Source organism: Pinus tabuliformis, chromosome 1_2 (genome assembly GCF_031772625.1).
Source record: "Pinus tabuliformis cultivar Carrire ecotype Pingquan chromosome 1_2, CPIR1, whole genome shotgun sequence".
In the NCBI taxonomy this organism is placed as follows: domain Eukaryota; kingdom Viridiplantae; phylum Streptophyta; class Pinopsida; order Pinales; family Pinaceae; genus Pinus; species Pinus tabuliformis.
Window position 1 is genome coordinate 559713147 of NC_142298.1, and position 24866 is coordinate 559738012.

Here is a 24866-nt window from a genome sequence, read left to right on the forward strand (position 1 = left end):
AGGAATTTCACAATTCAATTTGAATAATTTCTTAAATAATAGGGGCCTAATTCCTCAAGGTAAAACACAGGGAAATAGGATCTCAAGTAGAGACAAAATTTAACCGAGTCGAGTCAAAGGCCTTCAGTGAGCAGAGAGATAGGTTATGCACTTACAAGGTGTGCTCAGTTGAGAAAAGAAATTGTAATACATATCTATTCTTTTGATTAATGCAAGCAGTCATTGGAGTTTTTAACAAAGTTATTTCCCCGGATAAAAATACTTGTTGCATGAGTGTTATTTCTTCTTGCATGCCTAAGATTTTTGTTCTAAATTGTGAAATAATGTCCGCAGAGTGGTAGAGTAGGTTTGTGTCTTGTGATTTTCATTAAAACTTCATGAGCAGTTGCAAATCTACAACCTAAATTCTACACCTCTAACCCTGAAGGCAAGAGAAAGGTTGTTGGCGTTAGACTTTCCCTCACTATAGACTCACTTAAGAGCACAACAAAGTTACTCTATTCCATTTTGTCAACATGTCAACTTACGAAATTTGAACCCTGGGTGGGGAGGATAATACCTATTTTTCCCAACCACCCAAGCTAAACTCAATTCACTTAGGATTTGAACGTTGAATCTCATGTTTTACATATTACTTCATAACATGGTGATTTCCAATTGAGCTACCCCATGAGCTCCACATGAATGGTTATTTGCAAAAGTAAATTTAAAAATTATATTAAAAAGAAAAATAAGTAAAAAGGAATTTTATTTTTAATATTAAAATATTTTTAGTATTATTAAAAATTAATTTTTTATTTCTTTAAGATATGTTGTTATTATTTTAAAAATAATATAATTAAATGAAAATGAAATTTAAATGTTATTAAGATTAGTCAATGCTATCTATATATATATATATATATAGGGTTGGTATCAAGTCAATTTATAGGGATACTTATTTAAAAGTTTACAAAACTGAACCAATACGATAATATTCATAAGGATAAAGTTATTACAACAATATTTATCAAAGCATTATAACTCATTCCCTCGCTAGAATTTGAACAAAGATGAGAAAGATAATAACCATTCCACCCAATTCCCAAAATAATCCCAATTAACAATACATAATACATATGAAAAATGAAAAATCCTAAACATCTAACATATTCACCCATAAACAATAATTACTAGTCCCTAATAACTATCCCATTTACATTAAAAAAATGATATCAAGATTTATCTTTAAAATTACATATAATTAAATATGTAATAAAAAAAAACTTTAACTAATGATATTTTTTCAAGAGTGCATTACAAACTTATAGTAGATCAGCACATCAGAGAAATGGGTGAGATTTTCCTGCCATAATGATAATTTCTAGTAACACTAGTTTTCTAATCTTAAGTAACATTTCTGAACAGACAATCAGACTTTCAGTTTTATTTTCATAACTATTTTGCTCCTTAGATTAATATATAAAAATATCTAACAACATTTGCGGACTAGGCACTCTCTAGTTTTTTATATAATTGATATAATATATGGATAGAAATATTTATATCAATTATATATATTAGACTTTTTAATATAAGAGCCAACATTTTTTTCCTCAAAAGAAAATAAAATTAGCTCTGCTCGATGCTCTATTGCAGCTACTAGGGTATAGCCCTAGTCGGGCACTGCCCTCCCGAGCCCCCTCTTCTTTGTCGAGAGTTCCTTCTTCAATGGGTGCTCCTCCTGTTATTTTATTTTTAAATGGCCGCATTTCAAAATTCAGACCCTCTGTCCTCCCTCGCTAAGGGTGCTTCGACTTCTAGGTCCGCTGCAAGGGCTACCTTGGTGGCCACTTTAGCGTCTCTGCCCTCCAAATCCGCTGGTTCTTCTTCTAGCGCTGGGGCTTCCCCCACTTCATCCCTTGCCTCTAATGGCTCTCCAAAGTAATGATAGGTTTCACTACGTTTATAGAATTACACTATAATAGTGATTAAAAGTGTGTTTTGAGCTTTCGAAAATTCATTGTCTTATATGATAAGAGGAATTAATATAAACATAATTTCATTTATAAATTACTTATATAAAATATTTTAAGTATTGATTGTTGACCATGTATATATATCGGTTATTTAATGTTTGATTAAATATATGGAATATTAAATTTTTAATTTTTGATAATTTGAAGATTAGTTTTAATATCATTTTATAATGTATTTTATTATTTTTTTTATATTTATGCTTATGTGATCCATAATGAATTAAGCAAAGTGTTTTTTCGGTAAAAATTACATAAAAGAAATTTTTTGCCAACGTGCCTTTCAAACCAACAAGTGTGGCTCAATCATTTTTAAGAAGGTAGGGTTAAAATATTTCATTTTCTTTTACTCTTTGAAATTTTTTTGTAACATTATTATCTTTTAATTGTCAAGAGCTTTCCAACAATATAAATTTCATCAAAAACATATCTCTCGACAATTGTACCTAGTTGCAAATTTCACCTTCAAAGTACCACATCAACCTCTTTACAATTGCCACGTGGCAGAGACATGGCAGTGCTTGCACATCTCTCCACTACAAAGGCCATGTCATCTCCAAACACGTCAACCACAACCTCGTTCGGATTTAGGACCTCCTTCAAGTGATCCTTGTTAAGAAGTTCTACATATTCGTATAAATCAACCACTCCCCCCCTTGCATCTAGAGCTATGTGTTTCCTTGTGCTACCATTATAAGAAGTTTTAAATTTCCGAATACCTCTAAAAATATATATAACATCCAAAATCGAGTATAACGCAAGTATCCTTCTTTTGTACGAGCCAGATCTCTAAATATTTAGATTCCACATTGCTTGACACAACAACATCATGTCAACCCTTTTGGCCACAAATCTCCATGTCACCTCACCACATTGGCATGCCACATCTAAACCCTACCCTTCATGCCATGTTAGCACATGTTAGCATGCCACATCAACACCCACTTTCTATAGGAACCATGATTTGCTCACATGGCTAGTCACCCTAGCATCCAACATCAGGGACTTAGGATTTCATTAAGGGTCACACTTTACTTTGTTCTAGATCCCTGAATACATTCTACTCTATCACCTTGGGGTTTTGTTGCATGGGTTCCAACATCTCAGACTTTGCCATAAGTCACGCACACTTGTGCTTTCAATGCTTAGATCCTTACATGCATCCTACTCTGCCTCCTCCAAGTTCAAATGCTTCCAAGTCATGCCATCCATGGCACTTGACATATGACCCCCTTTGAGAGGAAACCCTTGTGCGAACCCCCAGAGGCACAAAAACTCAAATATCTCCCACTTCCTACAATTGACAAAATTTGGCACCGATCTTTGTCTATGACACTTGATGGCCTTTTGAGTTTGTGTCTAACATCCAACTACATGAGAATGGGGTTGTCGTCAAATGTTTTGAATGCTTGGATATCTTTTCTCACTGGACTTTACTTAATATCCAAATTCATTCCTCATAGGAGTGTCGTCCACTATCACCTCTTAGATGCCCAAATATTCTCGACTTTCGCACTTCAACTCCTCCTGTGGCTCAACTCTTGGCCACAACACCTTACAATGCAAGTGATCAAGGATTGTGGCTAACAACCTCTAATCTCCAAGTTTCCAAAATGATTCGAATCAAAGGAACAATCTTCAAATTTCAATTCCTTAGCTAAGCTTCTAAGTTGGTTGTAGAGGACTAGAAATTGACTCTAACAAAGGAAAAAAGCTTGTCCAAACAATTCTAAAAATTCAGAGACCTTCAACAAACATCTGACATTCACTGCTTCTTTGGCAAAGGACAAGGAGTTGACCCAAAGCAACTCTAGCACACAAGTCAACTCCATTACACAACCCGAATGAGAGGTTCTCTTTCTCCTTTGCCCCTGCAACATTAATAACTTCAATCTCTTACAAACAAGGGACAATATTCTTACTTGAGTCCAAGGGCTCCAAGTCGCCTTAACAAAAGAATCTTCAAGTCTTGTGCCACTAGCAAGGATACAACATCAGTTGTTCACTAATCATGGGGCCTGGTGAGAGTCAATCACTTAACAAAACACTTAAAGAGCCTTGAAGCTCAAATCAACATATAAATTCCATTTCACAACATTTCTTATTTATCACGGGTAACATAATCCCAAGGAAATACCTCTATACGCGAGGGGTCATACACAAAGAAAATCATCTAATAAACATGCACAATCACACATTGATCCATATCATCATTACAGCGTATCCAATAGCCAACATAGCAATATTTATCCAACAATGAAAAACATTTCATTTAATTATCAATGAAGATAAGTACACTTATCTAGTTACTCAAATTTGCTGGAAACTAAAGAAAGGAGAACCACTCTGCACCCAACCATAGGCTCAATTATACTAAGAGATTTTTTGGTAGTTAAACACCCTCACGGCAACTCTAATGCCTTGGAGGGAAAACTCACAAAGGTATTATCAAGGATTCAACAAGTATAGATAATAAAGGCTACTCCCCTTTATACACAGGGATTCAATGATGCCTTCCAACCACTAAGTCAAGGCCTGTTATATTTTATAATGTGGCCACACTAGGTTTGCATAGCGCAAGGGGATTCCCCTCTAATCCAACAATCCATCAATTCTTTCCCCTTCTCAATGTTTATCGTGCATAGATCCAATAACCATTTCTCAATCATTTCCTTTAGGCCCTCTAGCTATGACTAAAAGCAACAACACTTACTTCCCAAACAATTAGGGAATCACAACTCCCCCTAGGCCACCACATCTCAAAACAATTATCTCTCACCTTCTATTTAAGATCGCAGCCTTAGAATCCACATGGGGTGTTTTGGTTCATCTCAAAGATCGTTTGGGTTACATGCACACCTCTCTGTAATTCCTTTTGCATGTTCCACACACACCACTGCTCTCCCTCTCTCTATTGCTATATGCACACAAATTCTCACCTTGACCCTTTCCCCTCCTCCTCAAGATTCCAAGTCCTTCCCAGATATCGTGGTCAATTTTGGAAAGTTCCAAAAGGTGTGTTGCCCATACCTTTGGACAATCTTATACCACTTCTCATTATTTTCTCATAATTTCTAGCAATTTGTGGTTCCACTGCCAAGTCTGTAATTCTAAGAAAAACAAAAAAATAGAACAATAAACTTAGGTTAACAAGAGTTTCTCAAATCCCTCTCACAGCGTCCTTTCTCAAGTATTAAAATCTGCACTTTCCCAAATCCCTCTCACAGCGTCCTTTCTCAAGTATTAAAATCTGCACTTTCCCAAATCCCTCTCACATCTTCCTTTCTCAAGTATTAAAATCTACACTTGCAACTATCTTCTTCAACTTAACAATATATTAATTAAATAAAATGCATATTACATTAATTAAAGCCTATAATAAAAATGTTGAATAAAAGCTCCCACATTATAGTCCTTAATTAGCCTTCACATTATAGTCCTTAATTAGCCTTCTAAAAACTCGAAAATTAAAAAAAAAAAATACATCTTTAAAAATAATACGTTGAATTTACATATAATTAATAAGTGAATATATTTAGTTTGGCATAACCGTCCATATAACATGCACACATGTATTCAAATTGTGTGACACTTTTTGTAACATAAAATAGGCTCAGCCTATACTTATCCATGATACACATGCATTAAGTGGTTCCCATGAATGAGTCACATGCATGCCATAAAATAAATTACGTTGATACTTCTTTGAATAAATGTGTTGTGTTTGCATCTAAATAGAGTGTGAATATATAGAATTTGCATGTATATTTATATGTATGAGTTCCCTGCATGCAGTCAAAATGTAGACCCTATAATTTTTCAAGTGTATACCCTATATTTTTTAATACAAAGTAAACTTTCTACAGTTATTATCAGGTAGAGTTGTATGCATTTGAAGTGTAAACACCTGACACACTTTTTCAAAGATACCGTGGAAGTTGTTTTTAAAATCATTTAAGCTATTAACAGAAATCTAGGAAACTAAAATTAGTAGCAAAATTTAATTTATTTGTAAATATCTGTTTAAGTAATCTAATCCTGCTTTTCTCTTTATTGCTATTGGATAATTTTTATTCATCTGAAATTCTGATTGACTTTTCAAATATTTAAATTGATTTATAATCAAATAAAAACCCTTAAAAGATAAAATTCCAGCAGACATGGTATCATATTAAAACTTTAATCATATTCGAAGCTTAAAAGATTCCAGCATACATTGAATCAGTATTAAAAACTTCATCATATTGGAAGACTGTTATAATGTATTGGGTAAGAAAACAATTATTAGATGTCTGGTGTCAGAAAAAGGTTGAAAGATTTAAAAGGGAAAGCTCAATGATAAGCCCCTAAATCTGTCCATTCATTAGGTTTGAACCCCTAGATCTGTCTATTAATCATGCGTTTATCAGGCACCCATCCTCTGACTGGCACATCACCAGCTGGCAGTTTTTCAAATGGTAAATAATGTGTTCTGTTCAAAATATTAGTACTATAATGTTGTTTGCAGTTTCTGTCAGTGAGTCTTGCAAATTTATGGACATTTATCTAAATTGGTTTAAGTTGGATTCCCTGAATTTGATGCTGGCACCCATCATCTGTTTCAATCCTCGAAGTACTCCATTCTAAGAGTTTGGAACCCAGGGCATCAAACTAAATTTTTTTAAGTACTTTCTGACCATTCAGATAAAAACCCATGACAATGGGCACTGCCATCAAAATGCATTGGGATATATGCAGTGAGACTTGCACTACCCAACCCTTGAAGCCTTCGCTGAGGGTTTGAGAACTCGTTACAATGCATATAATCACTGTGATTGCCATTCATATTACCCATAAATATCAAACCAACACTGTGTCTCATATTCAAAAGCATTCATGAATAATCATAAAATTATTGCACCAGCTCTGCATTGCATTTAAAATGTTGTTGAGAAAATGACCATATATCTTTGTCAACATAACAGAGCTCTGCATTGCATTTAAAATGTTGAGAAAATGACCATATATCTTTGTCAACATAACAGAGACCAAACCCATACAAATTTAATGAATAAAATCAGGGGAAGGAGAGAGTAAAATAAAAGAATTGTAATACAAATCCAATGGTCGCCCAAACCAGCAGGAACAGTGGTTCCTCTGAGGACAAGAATAATCAACTTTCACAAAAACACCCCACGTATTTCAGGTTTAAATACAAAATCGATCAGCCAAGGACATCGAATTTCAAATCCTCAGGATCATATCAATGGGTATCCTGTCAGAGAGAAACATTGACCTTAATTCCCCGCTTTAATTAATCATCAAGCTTGCAACCATGGGACAAACCAGTAAACCTTCCGAATTTTGAATATGCAGCAGGTAATGCCCTGTTCTTCAGAAAGGCCAAAAAAAGGAATGGCTTCCTTTCGAATCCTTCCCCTTCATCTCGACGAACTCAGTCGCTGAGAAGAGATATAGAGATCATAAGGAGCCCATAGAGCATCCAAGGGGCAAGGCTTGTTCGCATCAAGGCGCAACCATGGCTTCCCTTTCCCGCTCCAGTGTAGCAAACTAACAGGGCCTGGGTGCAGAGAACGGCAGCTTCCCACCACATTATCTCCTCCGAGTCCATGCTGATTCCACCTGTGATCAACAGGTTTCAGCTTTCCGGCGAAAACCAGAAGAAAAGGCGGCAAAGATCCGAGCTCGTAAATCCGCTTCTCCTTCTGGACTTCCATCCAATGTTCAATCATTTTCCGGTAAAAGTTCTGCCGCCATTTGGCAATATCAATTACCATTACCCCGGTATTGAAGTAGCACGGCTGTTTCCTTCCTTCGAACGTTTTCGCCAGATTGCTGTCCGACCAGAAGGCACCACTGAAGTATTTTGTGAAATTTGCATGGCAATATTCAGGAGCACCGATAGTGCTCGATCCAAGATCGATTTCCCACAGCTTAGCAATATCATCGATAACAATAAGGTCGGAATCAAGATAAATGACTCTCTCCACACAGGGATCCAAGATATCGGCCAGATAAGTCCGGGCATAATTCAGCGGCTGCTCCAAAGCCTGCCTTATGGACGTCGATATGAGGCCTTTGACAAGCCCTTTGTCGAAATAATACGTCTTAAATTTCAGATAAGGAAAAGTCGTTCTCACAACCTCCTGCAGCTCGTGCTTGTTACCGGAAATCAAGAAATGGAAGAACACGTTTTCTGGGCAAGAAGCATGCTGGAGAACGGAGAGAACGGCAGCCATGGATCCTCTCAGATACTCGGTGTCTAATGTCATGGCGATGTGCACAGAAGCCGCGCTACAGAACAATCCCTTCGGTTCAGGAGTCAAGAGAGGGCACTCATTCCCATTGCGGAACGCCGGAGCTTCCTTAAACTTGGCCGGAACCTGAAACCTCTGAAATTGCGAAGATCTGATGGCCTCTGCTGGCGACCATGTGTGCATTGCCGGTAGCATCACAGAGAATGCAAGAATCGAGAAAATCAAACCCCGTATCGGAGACATTGTCAATGGCGACACAACAATCAAATCTACAACCTTGAACGTCTTAAAAGGTCTCTGATCTTTGGTCTTCCCTGGGGCACTAATAGGCCTTTAAAGAATGAATGAACGAATTAAAAGTCTCTGGTCTTCCCTGGGGCTGGCACTAATAGGCCTTTTAAAGAATGAATGCAAATGCAAAATCTGCGAAAGCAAACCTATACAGAGCAACGTCAATCGATCTTGAGTTACCTTTGAGGACGCAAATTGAAATGTGGACTTGGCCCCCTGAATACCTTACAAATTACGTTTCTTCCAAGGAATTGGCAAGGAAATTCAGAGGAACCTGCCACGAAATTCCGACTTCAGGCGCATTCACTCGGTATTTGTTCAAGGTCTCCTGCCTCCATCGATCCTCGCAGAGAATAGCAAATACGCGGAGGTCACGGCCGACGCTGAGAGAGGAGAACAGCTACTTAAGGAAAAAGACTCACTCGCACACGGTGGAGTCTTTTTCCTCATGCGCTAATCCGTCACATGTGAAGCAGCCAGACATTAACCGGTTTGAACAATTCTTTTACCCTCGAACCCTACCCTACCCTGTTTGAACCATTCCTTTTACTTGCGGATCCAGAAACCAAGACCAGCTGACTTCTTACCAGGTCTCTCACGGTGATAATGGTGCCCGCACAGGAACTGCGGCGGTCCTTTAAATGCCGGAGCATCGGAGCGCGTGAGGAATTATTATTACTATTATTTACTACATATAAAATGATTGTTATCATTTATTATATTTGTTATTATTTTATTTAAAGGGAGTAACTGATAGCAGTGCATGCAAGCTTGAGTAGTGGGACCCAGATAACGTGCCAATCACATGATTGCCAGCTGTTTCCGTGACACGACGTGAATCTTGGCTCGTGTGACGGTGACCTCAACACCGCGTACAGCAGTACTTCCACCACCACTGCCCCCACCAGCCTGGCTTTTGCTTCGATTGTAGCACGTGGGCCCACGTCTCCAGATAGAATTGATATGACGTGGCGTGCTCAAATCTGGAAAGTTGAGAGAACTGCAGGCAGAGGTGAGGTTGCACTCCCCGGCCATGATGCGATCAAAGTCAGAGGGAGTGAAACCGCCAGTGGGTCGGTCAGTGCAACGAGATTGCGACGAACGCGGTTTCGGTTGCCCGGGAAACGCGGCCGGAATGTCAAAGTTGGTCGATATTTGTTTGAATTCAAAACGGAATCCTGATATCGGGTAGGACCAAATATTCTCTGCCCGGAAAAGCTTTGCCAGCTTGGCACCTGGCGTTGGAGTGCCAACTTTCTTGTGTTTAATGCGATAAATATTTTGTTTTTCTCTCTTCAACTTATTTTTTATACGATCAGTGGGTGTTGTGCACGAAATGGTAATAAAAATAACTAATGAATAATAACAGTTTGACTGCGACTTTTTCCCGGAATCTGCAGGGTTGTTAGAATTTTTCTACTAGTTGTTTTTAGTGAGATTTTTTGGAAGTTTTTTTTGGATTTTTCCGTTTTAATTTGTTTGGTAGAAATTTATTGAAATCACAAGTTTGATGGGTAGCCCCTACACAATCGAAGTGCCTAGGAAATTTTTATTTTTTTGCTGATTTTCAACGGAAAGTCCAAAAAATTACACTAAATACAACTTCTTATATGACAAATATTGATCATTGACAAAAGAATTAGAAGTGCCCAAATTTTTTTTATTTTTCTACCTGATTCGAAAGTCCAAAAAATTGCGCTAAGACAACTTCATTCTTATATGGTAAATATTGATCATTGACAAAAGAACTCAAAGTGCCCAAGAAGTTTTTATTTTTCTGCCAGATTTGAAAGTCTAAAAAATTTCAGTAAAGACAACTTTATTTTTATATGACAAATATTGATATTGACAAAAGAATGCAAAATTCTGATGATGTGATTTTTATAGAAAAATTTTGGAAATGTAAAATCTTATTGTTTTTTAGTTAAAAAAAAAATCTTGACAACCACCTTCGAATCTGTCGTAGTTAAGGCTAGCCAAATTGTCAATGATTGTGAAATAACAAGTGATAAGTTGCGTCACTATAACTAGAGATAAGTTGCTTACAAGGTAAGTTTTCAATGTGTATCACATTATGTATAAATAATAAGAAAGATAACTTGTTATGAGATAGGTTTTTAATGTGTATTATATTGTGTATAAATAATAAGAAAGTAGTTTATGAGTTGTGTATTTGTGTAAATTAATCTAGATTTATTTTAATTTCAAATTTATTAAGAGTTTAGAAGGATTATGGGCAAAACCATAGGTTGTTAAAATCTAGAATCCAAAAATCATCAACGATAAATTGATTATTTTAACTCAATTTTATTTTAATTATTAATTTTTTATTTTATTTTATTTTTATTATTATGTAATTTGACGGAATCAAAATGTTTACATAACAAAACCAGACATTACAACATTTTTTCCAGACTGGGTTGGAGAGTGCTTCTCTCTACAATAATATAATAAAGGGTTCACAATCATATTAAAAATATTAATGTGGTTGGTGTAGACCAAAAGCTTCATTTGTATCTACTATTCATAAATATATAATAATAAAAATAATAATACAAAAAAACCAATTGTAATAAAGATATTACTAGTACTATTATTATTATAATTATTTATTTATATTAATTATTATTTGATATTTAATTTTATTTAATATTATTTATATTTATATTATTAAATAATGTTTAATTATTTAATAATAATATTAATTGATTGTTTGTGACTGGTTGAATAGAACCTCTAGATGCTGATCTTTCTCTTTGAGACATATTCTGGATGAGACTCTGAGATTGATTACTCATTTTGATTTTTTTACTTGCAATCACATCTACAGGGAGCAGAACACAGCTGCTGACCGCCTTTCCAAAGAAGTTGCGCTCTGGGAGCCGGGCATCTGGATGATGGTGCCCATTATCAATACTACCATTGGCCTTTTATGGATATTATTGCTTAGATTGCAAGGCACTTGGTTTTTTATTTTTGTATATATATCGCACTTCTGGACAGTTATGTCGCTATTATATCTTGTTTATCTTAGTATATTTTGGATTGTTACCTCCCTGCGTGGATCAAGGTAACAAGTTTCTTTTGAACTCTGCTACTCTGGATGATGACAGCCATGTCATTGAAAAGTTTTTGAATATGCATATGCATCTACAAAATGTAATTTCTCATCATTAATGAAATTACGAATTTTCCAAGGGGAAAAAAATAATATTAATTGATAATAATAGAAATATTAATAAATAATAATAATCTTAATAACAATAATTATTTAATTCCCCAATCGGGGTGCGTACGAGACCTTTGACACAATCAATGTGTTTAATGGGAGGTGCATCAAAAGAGCAACACACCACCCTCCACATGTGTGGCATGGCTAGCAAGGTCGCTTCGGGTATATGGGAGATTCATAAGAATGCGAGTGGCAGCAGGAGGTGAGATCAATCTTGGTGTGAGTCGTTGAAATACTGCATGAAGAGATAAGAAACTTTGATTTTGAACGGAAATTGCAGCTGTGGACAAAGGAAGAACCAAGTGCAAGCTCGACCAAGCATAGTGTTGGTAAATTGGTATGTTGTTTACTCCCTTTCCCTTTTCACCATGCTGAAAGTCTACTGGAATTATGATTTGGGGTGGGCGGGTGTAATTCTGTGGGGGTTTTGAGAGTCCGAGTCCTGCAATGGCTGTGCTTGCCTCAGAGACCAGGTGCTCAAAATTATGCTCAAAAATCAAAGTGTCAGAATTTTGTTAAACTTAGCTTCAAATCAAAGAGCTCGTCATTCTGATTCCAATGGTGCAAACAACACTTAAATCTGAGCTCGTATGCAGAAGTTAGAGCAAGTCAAAGTTCAGATTTGACTTGCTTACATGGCAGGATTGGATGATGTGGCAAGGTCCTTCAGCGAATGAGGAGGCACCAAGTGGAAAGCTTCCATTGGCCCCTGCACGTCGCAAATCGTGATCAGCTCTAGAAATTGGCCCCCGTGCAGGGAAGGGTGCAATGTGATAAGGCAGGCATGGACATTTACAGAATCGGCCACTGACAGGTATCGGGTTGCGATGCGATCGCAAACGCACATTGGTGAAGGGAAGCATTGAAGATAATCGACCCCAACATACCCGGGTTGTGATGTGATATCACAATGCAAATTGCAACACGGCGGACAGGTCCCGCATATGTATAGGACTGTCGGGTTTTTCCACCGATTGTGATATCCCAAATGTGATACATTTATAGCCTGCAGTTTAAAGTCCTGTCGGGTCCACTGATATCGTAATCGCAAATTGCCACCTTGTTCACAGACCATAAGCCTGCAGTACATTGCTGATTGAGATTTGCAATGGACAATCAGTGCAGACGGGTTATGGCCCACCGCTCGGTTAGCGGATTTTTGGAGCGAAATTGTGGGTTCTTGTCAGATATGGAGCGATTTTTGGAATGAATAGTGGGAGAACTAGAAAAAGTCACAACTTCTTAAGTTTTCCACCAAATTGGTTGTAAAAAGAAGCTAGATAGCCATTTTTTAGTATTTTGAACTAATGGGAGCAGGTTTCATAAGCATTTAAGCATTGTAAACACAATTTTTCACACTTTTGAGCATAATAGAGAGGCCCAAGCCATTGGAAGCTAGATCAAGGAGAGGTAGCCCAGCAGGGGTGAACTTCTTTATCATGTGCTTGTTGTAATGTGTTGTTGATGATGTTCTGTATATGTTTATGTTGTTGTTCAGTTTTTTGGTTTATGTTAAATTGCTCATAAAATTAACATAAAAAATCTTCATTTTACTTGCAAAAATTTTTTATGAATCCTTAAGCACAATGAAAGCATTTTGTTTATAGTCTGAGGAAGAGCTCAGCACTACAAACTAATATTAGAAATTAGATCAATTTGGTATCAAAGCTCTAGGTTTGCTTTGTGAAAGAAGGATTTAATTGTTTGCAAGTTTATGTCATCCTTACAAGATTAAAACTCAAAAGAGGTGAAGGAAAGCTGGTTGGAAGCCCTGAAGTTGTATCAAGGGGAAGAAGAGCAAGGTTGCCACAATATCCAACACCAATTCAGCCTCAAGTTGCAGTTGAGACTCGAGAGATCATGTCTCATGAATGAGAACCTACAAACATGACAGAGGATGAGAAGACCTTCATAAAGGCTTTCTTTGATATGACAAAGATGGTGAAGGTCCTCTATGAAGAGAGGAATAGCAAGTTGCAAGAAGAAAGTTCCAATTTCCCAAAGGAGAAGGCTCTTTAGGACGAGGTAATGGAAAAGGAGGTAATGGGAATGGCGACAAACCTCCACCCTCTCCACCATCTTCTTCATCTTCTTCATCTTCTTCTTCACAAGCATCTTCACACTCTTCCACTAATACAACCCTTACTCATACTCATCATCATTCTTCAAAGGGAACTGGTAAATCACATTTTTTAAAACTTGATGTTAAATTCAAGTTTCCCATGTATAATGGTGAAGTGAATGCAGAGAAGCTTGATAATTGGATTCTTCAGTTTGAGGTCTATTGCAGGATTCAAAACCTTCAAGAGGATGACATAAAGATTCAGTTAGGTTCCTTGAGAATGGAGGGTGCAACACTAGTGTGGTGGGAATCAAAGACCCAAGAAGAGATTAAAAAACACGATAAGGTCTCTATTTCTTAGAATGATTTCATTATTGCAATTAAAAGACAATTCTACCCTCTAGATTATATGCAGAAAGCTATCATGAATTGGTAGAACTTTAGACAGCTTAAAGGTCAAAATGTGCAATATTACACCCAAGAATTCAAAAAAAGGTCTCTGATGTTAGGTGTAGATTTGCAGTCACAGGACGCTTTGTTGAAGTACATAGGGGTTTACACGGTTACTTTAGGCATAATATCTTAGTGTTTAATCCCAATAATGTAGATGATGTGTGTGTGCAACCCACTCATATTGAGGCAAGAGGGAAAAACACCCCGGAAGAAGGTAGTAAAAAGTTATTTAGAGTAAAGGAAAGGAAAAGGCTTTTAAAGGGAAAGAAAAGAAATATGCGTCTATCAAAAAAGGAGAGAAAATTACATGCAAACACTGTTCCAGATAGGGTCACAATGAAGCTCACTGTTGGAAGCTTCATCCCGAAATGAAACCAAAAAGAAACAACAACAAGGGAAAACATAAGACAACTGCAACCACTCAACGGGATTTGGGATCCGATTCGGGCAATGAAACTAAAATTGGAGCCATGGGGTTAAAAGGAAAATAATCCATTGCCAGCATTAGCACTTCAGAATCGCAAAATGAAACTCCAAATGAAAAGAGGAGAACAAAACTATTTCACATAAGGGTGATCTCAAAACATAATAATATTGATACGTTGTTCGATAGCGACTCTCAAGCCAATCTTATCTCTAAAAACATTGTCAATATTTTAAATCTGGAAACTGTTCCACATCATAAACCGTATCCACTTGGATGGGTATGTGACAATGCACAATTGCAGGTTACTAGAAAGTGTAAACTGAGATTCGTTATTACTGCAAATTTCATAGATGAAGTGGAGCTTGATGTTGTGTCGTTAGATATCTGTGGCATGGTTTTGGGCAGCCCATACCTTTATGATAGAAAAGCTATCTTCCATCGACATGAAAATAAATATCATTTATTCAAAAATGGAGTAGAATATATTGTGAGAGCTCACAACAAGAAAACAAATCTTTCGCTTGTTAATGCAGGGCAGATGAAAAGACTGGTGAATTTGAGAAAGAATTTTGTGCTTCTCATGATCAAACCCAAAAATGATGTTGATAATGAAGCTTTTAAAGGTTGTGATTCGAATTTGAAATCTAAATTGGTTGACGTAGTTAACCAATATGATGAAATGTTTTAGGAACCAAAGGGATTACCTCCCAAGAGAGGAATCCAACATGAGATATAGTTGCAGTAGGATTGTCCTCTTCCTAACATTGGCATGTATAGGATGTCAGTGATGGAAAGCGCAGAAATTAAGATGCAAATCCAAGAGTTGTTGAATAAAGGGATCATCAGACCATCTTCCTCGCCTTGTGGTTCACCTATTATCTTGGTGCCAAAGAAGGATGGAACATGGCGCATGTGTGTGGAATTTTGCGCATTAAACAAAATTACGTTAAAGAATTGTTACCCACTGCCTCGAATAGATGATTTACTGGATCAATTGAAAGATGCAAAGTATTTTACTAAGCTGGACTTAAGAAGTGGCTACCATCAAATTAGAATAGCTGAAGGAGACATTTGGAAGACAACATTCAAAACAAAACAGGGTTTGTTTGAATGGCTAGTTAAACCGTTAGGTTTATGTAATGCTCGTGCTACATTCATGCGTGTGATGAATGATGTGTTAAGGCCATGTCTTGATGAATTTTTCATAATCTACTTAGATGACATCTTAATTTTTAGTAAATCCCATGATGAACATGTCATGCATGTAAGAAAAGTACTTGATGTCTTAAAAAAAGAACAGTTGTATCTTAAGATGTCAAAGTGCGGGTTTGGAAATACTTATTTAGTTTACTTGGGTCATATTGTTGGAAGGGGTGAGTTGAAAATAGATCCCTCCAAGGTTGATGTCATTGTAAATTAGCCAAGACCCAAGACAGTTACAGTGGTAAGAAGTTTTCAGGGAGCAACCCAATATTGGAGGAAATTAATTGCTATTTTTTCTCTTATAGCAGCTCCTTTGCATGCATTGACCAACGTGAAAAAGGTTTTTCAGTGGGGAGGCAAACAACAAAATGCCTTTGATGCGTTGAAGGAAAAGATCAGTACAACTCCAGTACTTGCACTTCCAGACTTGAGATAGTCATCTGATATTCAGATAGATTCTAATGACTATGCTATGGGTGCAATCCTCATGCAGCATGGAAAGCCTACCTGTTTTCATTCGAAAACTTTTAATGGTGCATTGATTAACTATCCTACATATGACAAGGAATTGTATGCATTGGTGCAAATTGTGAAAAAATGGAAACACTACCTGATGGATAAGGAAACAACCATTCACACTGATCATCAACCATTGCAATACTTGCAATCTCAATCAAAGTTGCAGCAATCAAGGCAATTCTGATGGATGGGTTTCCTTCAACAATTCTAGTTGGTAATCAGGTATCAGAAAGGTATCTAAAATAAAGTTGTTGATATGCTTTCTAGGCCAATTATTAGTGCATCTACTCTACTCAAGCATAATTATGTTTTACATGAAAGTTATATTGAGAAATATGCATTAGATAATGACTTTCAAGATGTTTATGCAAGCTTGAGTCAAGGTAACCAAGTAGAAGATTTGGATTATCATTTGCATGATAACTTCTTGTACCATCTTGGCAAGCTTTGTATTCTACAGGGAGAAAGAGTTAACATCATAAGAGATGCACATACTTCTCTTATTGATGGTCATTTTGGTGTAAGAAAGACAATGGCATGTCTACAGAGGTATTGTTATTGGCCTCGTATGCTTGAAAGTGTGCCTTGTTTTATTAAAGGATGTTCATTATGTGCAATCAGTAAGCATATTAATAGGAAGTTAGGATTGTACACACCACTTCCAGTTCCTTGACAACCGTGGGAGAGTGTTTCTATGGATTTTGTAGGAGATCTTCCATTGTCAAAAAGAGGTCATGATTATTTGTATGTAGTTGTGGATAGGTTCAGCAAAATGTGTATTTTGATGCCATGTAAAAAGAAAGTTACAACTGAACAAACTACTCAGTTATTCTTTTAGAATGTTTGGGTGCATTTTGGATTTCCCACATCCATTGTTAGTGAGTGAGATTCTCGTTTTGTGGGGAATTTTTGGTCAAACTTGTGGGGATTCATGGACACCAAATTGAAAAAGAGTACATCATTTCATAAACAAACAAATGGTCAAACAGAGGTAGTGAACAGAACAATGATACATCTTCTGCATGGGTATTGCATCAAGCATCCTAAGTTGTGGGATGAACAATTGCAGTATACTCAGCATGCTTACAACTGAGCCAAGCACTCTTCCACTCAAACTTCACCATTTGAGGCATGCATGGGATACTTTCCTAGATGTTGCTATTGAAGGTCATAATGACATAGACAAAGAAAGAAAGTTCATTGAACAAATACAATTGGTACACCAAAAGGTTCAAGAACAGCTTGAGAAAAGCCAAGGAAAGTACAAAGCAAGGTGCAACAAGCATCGTCAATATCACAAGTTTCAAGTTGGTGATGAAGTTTGGCTTCACAGTAACAAAGAGAGGCTCCAATGAGAAGGCAAAAATCTCAAACCAATTAGATATGGTCCATTCAAAATTTTGGGAAAAATTGGTAATAATGCCTTCAAGTTGGATTTGCCTTCATATATGCAAATTTATGTTGTTGTTAATGTTGAGAATTTAAGTTTGTATGAGCCTCCTTTGATTGAAGATCAAGGAGAGAATGTTCAAATTCCATCCATGGAAGATTTTTCTCCAGAATTCCTTGATGTGCTTCAATAATACACTATATTTCATAGAAGAACAAGGACAACAAAAAGGGGAAGTATCGATTATCTTCGAGTGGGGCTAAAAGGCACAATTCCTTCAAAATCAAAATGGATAGAGGTTGAAAAGGTGAGGGAACTATACCCTCACCTACTGAACATTTGAAAGTGATCCTTTCAGGGTCCAAAAAGCTTCCAGTGGGGAGGAGTGATCAGGTGCTCAAAAGTATGTTAAAAATTCAAAGTGTTAGAATTTTGTTAAACTTAGATTTAGATTGAAGAGCTCATCATTCTGATTCCAACGATGTAAACGACACTCAAATCTGAGCTCGTATGCAAAAGTTAGAGTAAGTCAAAGTTTAGATTTGACTTGCTTACATGGTAGGATTGGATGATGTGGCAAGGTCCTTTAGCGAATGAGGAGGCGTCAAGTGGCAAGCTTCCATTGGCCCCCGCATGTCGCAAATCACAATCGCAGATAGATCGGCATTAGAAATTGGCCCCCGTGCAGGGAAGGGTGCGATGCAATAAGGCAGGCAGGGAGGTTTACAGAATCGGCCCCCAAAAAGTATCGGGTTGCGATGCAATCGCAATCGCACATCGGCAAAGGGAAGAATTGAAGATAATCGACCCCTAGCATACCCGGGTTGTGACGTGATATTGAAATCACAAATCACAACACGGTGGACAAGTCCCGCATATGTATAGGACCGTCGAGTTTTTTTGCCGATTGCGATATCCCAAATGTGATACATTTATAGCTTGCAGTTTAAAGTCCCGTCGGGTCTATCGATATCGCAATCGCACATTGCTACCTTGTTCATAGGACCATAAGGCAGTAGGACACTGCCGATTGCGATTTACGATGGATAGTCGGTGCCGACAGATTATGGTCCACCGCTTGGCAAATTTCTCGCTCGGTTAGCGAATTTTTGGAGCGAAATTGTGGGTTCTTGTTGGATATGGAGCAATTTGTGGAATGAATTGTGGGAGAACTAGAAGAATTCATAATTCCTTCAATTTTCCACCAAATTGGTTGCAAAAAGAGGCTACATAGCCATTTTTGAGTATTCTTAAATGATGGGAGCAGGTTTTAGAAGCATTTGAGTATTGTAAACGTAGATTTTTACACTTTTGAGCATAATAGGGAGGCCCAAGCCATTGGAAGCTAGACCAAGGAGTGGTAGCCTAGGAGGGGTGAACTCCTTTATCATGTGCTTGTTTTAATGGGTTTTTGATGATGTTCTATATATGTTCATGTTGTTGTTCAATTTTTTGCTTTATGTTAAATTGCTTATAAGATTAACATAAAAACTCGTCATTTTACTTGTAAAAAAGATTGATGAATCCTTGAGCACAATGAGAGAATTTTGTTTATAATTTGAGGAATATTTTAGCACTGCAAACTAATATTCTAAATCAGATCAGTCGGGTCAGAGGGTATATATTTGGAATTGGCCATGATGCATCACTATTTCAATGCAGTTCAACATATGGCTGATCCGCCGGGGGATTTTCTTAGCGAGGTATAAGAAAGGCAGAGGGTTGCAAGGAGAGGGAAGGGTGGGTTTGTAGGGTTGGGGAATAGAATGCATGCGACCCGCCTAGCATTTTACCGAAAGGCCTTAGGGAACTACTTATGCTAAGTGGTATGGTTGAATATCTATGACCATAAAGCTTGGCCTACTCGCGAAAACTGTGACCATGGTTCCGCATCTCAGCAGGACTGACCCGATAGGGAACTGAAAAATGTAGCAAAGCTTGTGAACGATTGGTGCTGGAAGCTTGAGGGGAATTGGGACGAGGGGAGCAGGGTAACTGGGTGCGTGGGGATTTTGTTGTGGTTGTAACTTCCTGGCAGCCTAGGGAGGGAAATCCTTCGAGTCGCACCCACGAGAGGTGGACTGTATGGAGCCAGGTTTCTAGAAATCATAATTCTAATTACGAGTTGGAACCCTTGTTTGCTTATGGAAAACATGTTAAACTCTATTTTGAACCTCAGAAGGCTAGCAAGAATTTTTTTTCTGGTTTTACGGGTGCTTGTTGGTCTCTGTACAGGTCAATAGGTTGGCAATAGTTCTGGTTACTCGGGAAGTTGGGGGCTCATATCACCGCGAGCATCTACCGCCATAGAACATCATGAAGGAAGTTGAAAAAAATGGTTCATGTGGTGGCTTGAACTTGCAGCACAACCCCGCATGGCCGCGACCGAAAAACTAAGGGCAGATAAGAGGAAGGGCAATCTAGCAACCCAGGGGGCAAGCCGAGAGGCTATAAACTGTCTGTTAGCATCATCAATGAAGCAACAGATTCCTATCATAAGGGCATAAATGAAGAAACTTGAAAGTTGATAGAGGAGTGGGAGGCAGATCTGAACCATCAGACAGGATCCATGGATATTGAAGCAGACGACTGGAGTGTCTTAGTTCTTGACCCAGGGCATACCCAAGGCCGAGTGACCCAATTCAAACAAAGGAATTCTGGGCAAGGCCCTGAAACACATTTCTTTGAATATGGTCGTCGCAGTGCAAACATTCCCAGATTACAAAAGGGACTTCCATAAGCTACCGTTTCAATTGCAGAACTAGGAAGGGCACCTCTAGTGCATTGAAAAGCATTTTCCTTGCATTCTAGCATTTACAGAACTCCCAGGGTCGACTGCAAAATACCTGGCTCCAGTTGAATCTGCCTCAACTGAGGAAGTAGAACAATGAAATTGATGTCTCTTTTTTGTAGATTTTGATGCATATAGCTTTTACTTTTACTTGTAATTATAGTTATGTTAGTAGGCAAGTAGAGAGCGGAATATACATGAACATACAATCATATATGGCTTGAGTAGAAAGACTCAAAATGTATCATTTTTGGATGGCATACCATGCCGTTAAATGACCAACAAACTTGGTTTCCCACAGGGCAAGTTGAGGCCACCTAACAAATTTCAGAATTGGTTGTAACTCGTTGATAAAATCGATAGAAAAAGGAGGTACTACCAAGCTTAACAATAAAATAATAATCTAGTGATAAGAATAATTATTTTAAAATGGTTATAATATTTTTTAATTAATAATAATTAGAGATTAAATATTAATTGCTTACTTGTTATTTTTTAGATTTTTAGATTTTAATTAATTAATTATTATTATTATTATTATTTAACTTATTTATTTGATTTAGATTTATTAATAATAATGGAAACTTTTTCTTTTTTCTTATAATATTTATTTTAATATATTATATAACATTCCAATTTATTTTATTATTATTTAATTTCATAGTTGTTTGAATTTACTGTTGCATCTCTACTATAAACATGTGGTTTTTTTATCCTACTTTCCATTATTTTCTTGATGATGAACTTCATTGGAGGTACGAGATCCAAAAAACCAATGTGATTTATCAGAAGAGTTTTGCTTGATATTAAATATTATTGTTAATAAAAAATAATTATAATTAATGAAAAAATATTATAATAAGGAGTTGTCTATAATGCGACTTTTTGGAGATTCCGGTGACGGAATCCGGCGGAAGAAATTGAGGTTAAATCTTGATTTGTTGCAGTTAAAATGGTTTTTTAACTGCATATTTGGATTCAGCACCCTCGAAAACCCCTGCGACGCTTCCATTGTGCAAAAACTAGCTATCAAACTTGCGATTCCAATAAATTCTTGCCGGATTTCAACCGGAAAAACCCGCCGGAAAGGCTTTCAAAAAGTCGCGTTATAGACAACTGCTTATAATCATTTTAAAATAATTATTGTTATTACTACATAATTATTATTATTAATTAATAGTACCACTTAAATAAATTAATAATATTATTAAATAAATAAATAGTATTAAATAATTTAAAATTAAATAATATTCAATAATTTAATTAAATAGTATAGTAACAATAATATTGTCACTAAAAATAGTATAGTAACAATGATATTGTCACTAAAAGGTCGTGGAGGCGGCGTAGTGGTAAAGTCGGCCTCGTCATGACGGACCGGTCTTGTGTTCGATCCCGAGCAAGGTCGTAGCTCGTCGTGCGAGTAGTTAGTCTAAACCGGGCCAAGCCCACTACCTTTTGATGAAAGAGATCAGAGCGACGCCGAAGATGAACCCTACAGCCGCCGTTGCCTCAGTGCCCTCAGCCGCCGCCTGGCCTCGGCTCTCTGCCGATGAAAGGGAAGTTCGAATCCAGAACAGAAGGCCGGAGTATTCCTTAACACCTGATAAGCAGGCATTGAGCGGAGAATCGGAGCCGAAGCCGAACCCTAGCTGCGAAGCTGCCGCCGCCGTCGCCTCCTTATCCTCGGCCGCCGCTTGGCCTCTGCGCGGCCATGCCGCCGAAAGGGAAGTTCGATTTAGGGTCTATCCATTCGCTCCCCTGCTCCCTTTCCGACTCTCCTCAGCAGATCGACTCGGCTTTCCTGGGCAAAACAACGAGGAGGAGGGCGAACCCGAGATGAAGCTCCATGCGGATGTTGAGCCGAAGAAAGCTGCGAACTTCCATGCGTTGTGCACAGGCGCGCATAGCCATGGCAGCTCAGGCCCCTCCACTGATCAGTGGCCTCTCTACAGATCTGTTGCCCTACCCTTTGCAGCGGATCTGAGCTGGAGCGAAAGCTACCTTAGGCAGAAGATTTTTTCTCCCCTTCGGCCTCCTCTGCGTCAAGAGATGGGAGACCCAAAAGACTCTGGCCCTGTGCTGCTCCAGAAATCTCTTGAAAATTCCTCTGCCCCCTTTCAGGTCCAAATCGCACAGATCTCTGGCAAGACCATTCTGCAATGGGTATACCCTTCAGATCTGGTGCAGAACCTCAAAGTAAATCTGGAACACCGACTTGGGATCCCCTCTGCCCTACAGAGACTTATTTTCCAAGGTAAACAACTCGATGATCCTCTTCCTCTCTCTTTTTACTGCATAAAAAACAATAGCTCTTTAGTGTTTTCCTTTCGCTTGAGAGGTGGAGCTGCAGGTCAATCCTCTTCTGCTCCTCCATACTCCTACAAAGCTGCAGTCCGCTCTGAGATACCCATTTCCCCTGAACCTCCCAAACCCAAGCCTTTCTTGGTTGACAAGTTGGAGGAGGTTCCCTCTGTTGAGATCTCCCACTCTGACCTTGCAGACGACATTCAAAAATTCGCTGAAAGGGCCATCATCTGCAGATTCAATGGGCTCTGGCCTCGCTCAAAGGATCTTTATGACTGGATCAATGACAACTAGACTCACCTCTGCAAGGTTTATTTCTGTGCAAAGGGATATTTTATAGTTCTGTTCGACAATCCCAAGCACTACGAAAAGGCCTTAGAAGAAGGCCCTTGGTTCATGGGTTCAGCAGGACTCTTCTTAACTCCATGGTTCCCAGATTTTGACCCAGCTTCTGCAGTCATCACTAAAGCCCCTGTCTGGATCAGACTTCCAAATTTTCCAGTACACCTGTGGCACACAGCAGTATACAGGCAAATAGGCAACACCTTGGGCAGCTTTTTAATGGGAGATTACGGGAGGGAACAACAAGGTCTCTATACATATGCTAGAATATGTGTGGAGCTAGATTTAAGCAAGGGACTGCCAGAGCAAATCAATCTCAAGATCAATGACACTGTTTGGACCCAGATCCTAGATTACGAAAACACTGCCTTCCGATGCCGCCACTGTCACCTAACAGGGCACCTGCAGAACTCCTGCCCATCGCTGACTGCAAGAACGAAAAAAGGCAACTACGCAAAAACCAAACCCAAGCGTTGGACCCCCTGTTCTCCGCCGCCAGCAGGGAGCTCTGACTCCCCAAGCTCGGAGGATGAGGAAAGCGATTCAGAACCGGACCAGGCGCCTCAGCCGATGGATCCGTCCACAGATACTCAGGGGCACACCTCTGTCACAACAATCTCCCAGAAACGCGCCCATGAGACTTCCTCCTCTGAATCAGAAAAGGAGATCCCGAAGATAGAGAATTCCAGTCTTCAAGTTGTTTTAGCTCACACTCCCCATGATGGCTGGAAAAAAGTCAATAAAAAGAAAGGGAAAAAACATTGTGTTGAAGTTTCTGCCCCAAAGTGGGGTAAAAGTCAGTTAGTCAGTCTTTGCTCGCAAGTTATTTGATGTAGCTCCGAGATTGAATCTCTTTTTCTCCGGGACCGAGGTTGATGGTTTCATCATTTCTGGTCTGCCGGTCTCTTGATTCTCTTGATTGTACTATATTTTACTCAATAGAATTAGTCTAAATTCAGAAAAAAAAAATATTGTCACTAATAATATTAATTAATTATTAATTTAGATAAATATTAAAAAATATTATTTATTTATATTAAAAAATACAAATAATTATTTAATTCATTGTTTTTATAAAATTTAATTCATTAATTTATAAGAAATAAACATGATGGCACAGGGGCATGTATAAATAAACTAGCCCTCCCTTTTTTTTGACAAATTTTCTTTTTATTGTAAAATGAAATTCTAAACAGAAAAATTATTTTGGCTTGCCAAAAGTTGGAAAACTTCTAAAAATTATATTTTTTTCTCAAAAAAGGGCGAAAAGTATAAAACGAGCACTTCCAAGATATCAGATGGACCACTCTGCAAACTGACTTGTACATATACTTTAACTTGTATATATTTTTAATACATGTTAATTTTTAATAATTTTCTAATTTTAAACATTTATAAATTATATAGTTTAAATAATTGATCGATGATTATCTTTGATATATAAATTGTAAATGAGAAAGTCTTCCAGATTAATCACATCATTAGGATTTGGTTGACCTTGCGAACCAACTAATGTGGTTCATCCTCATGACAAAGGTGAAAAAATCAATCAACCCTAAAGAATAAATAGCAAGGAT

At 37.8% G+C, this 24866-nt stretch overlaps 1 pseudogene; it reads right to left on the reverse strand.

Moving 5' to 3' along the window:
• Window positions 1-6872: 6872 nt before the first annotated feature.
• On the reverse strand, window positions 6873-9080 carry LOC149206825 (putative galacturonosyltransferase-like 6 pseudogene; annotated as a pseudogene).
• Window positions 9081-24866: the final 15786 nt, after the last annotated feature.